Genomic DNA, 1,216 nt, shown 5'->3' on the forward strand with positions numbered 1-1,216 from the left:
GGATTAATTGGTGTCATCAAAGTGTTTCTCAGAATTTAGAGAGGGTACTTATAAAGTTGTGAACTTCTTCACAGCCTAGGTGATATCTACTTCCTCTACTTTGACTCGTTTGCTTTTATTTTGTTTATACAGAATTTGTATGACTAGCTGGACTAGAGATAACACATTTAGACTAGTCAGGACAAACTCATCCACCTCATCATCGAGTGAATCTGTTTCACTTGAATGACTTGAATCACCATCCGTCACGCGTAGCATCATGGCTAAGAAAGAACCTCACGATATGGAGAACCCTAATAGGACACTCAAAGTATTTGCAACCTATTAGGACCAGAACCCCATCCTGCATTACTCTACCTTTGAATGCAAATGTTTTTAGTTTTAAACCTAGGATGATTCCATTGTTACCTCATTTTCATGGCATTGAATCTGAAAACCCATATTTACATATTAAAGGGTTTGAAGAAGTTTGTTCCACATTCATGGATAGAACATGCACTTAGGAGGTAATTTGACTGAAATTGTTTCCATTTTATTTAAAAGACAAAGCAAAAACTTGGTTGAATTCCTTAAGACCAAGATCCATTGGGACTTGGCAAGAAATGCAAATTGAGTTTTTTTTTAAAAAAAATTTCCCATGCAAAGAACTAATGCTTTGAAAAGACAAATCATGAACTTTTTCCAAAAGGATGTGGAAATATTTTATCAGTGTTGGGAACGTTTCAAAGATCTCTTAAATGCATGTCCTCACCATGGGTTTGAAAATTGGAGGGTCATCGGTTTTTACTATGAGGGGTTGCAACCAAAGTTGAGGCAATTTGTAGAAACAATGTGCAATGGTGAGTTTTTCAATAAAGGGCCTGAAGAAGCTTTTGATTATTTTGATTATTTGGCTGAAAATGCCCAATCTTGGGATGTCTCTGATGTGTATAATAGATCTGAAAAGCAAAAATGCATTGGAGGGGGTGGTAAGTATCAATTGAAAGAAGTTGATGATTTGAATGCTAGGCTTGCATTGATGTCCAAAAGGTTAGAGTCCATTGAACTTAAAGGTAAATGAAATGCATGTTTTACCATCATCTTTTGAAAAATGCAGCATATGTGAGGATCCAAGGTAGGTGACTGATGCATGTCCGACTATTCCTGCTTTTAAGAAAGTTTTGCTTGATCAATCTAACCCAGTGCATATGGTTTCTAAGAATTCTTCTGGACCTTA

General features: G+C 36.2%; 1 non-coding gene across 1 annotated transcript; it reads right to left on the minus strand.

Moving 5' to 3' along the window:
* Positions 1-650: 650 nt before the first annotated feature.
* Positions 651-759, minus strand: LOC131161093 (small nucleolar RNA R71). Its single transcript, XR_009138253.1, has one exon. It is a non-coding gene; the product is annotated as a small nucleolar RNA R71 (small nucleolar RNA).
* Between the last annotated feature and the right edge of the window lie 457 nt (positions 760-1,216).

The sequence above is a fragment of the Malania oleifera genome, chromosome 7, assembly GCF_029873635.1.
Source record: "Malania oleifera isolate guangnan ecotype guangnan chromosome 7, ASM2987363v1, whole genome shotgun sequence".
Classification (NCBI taxonomy): Eukaryota; Viridiplantae; Streptophyta; class Magnoliopsida; order Santalales; family Ximeniaceae; genus Malania; species Malania oleifera.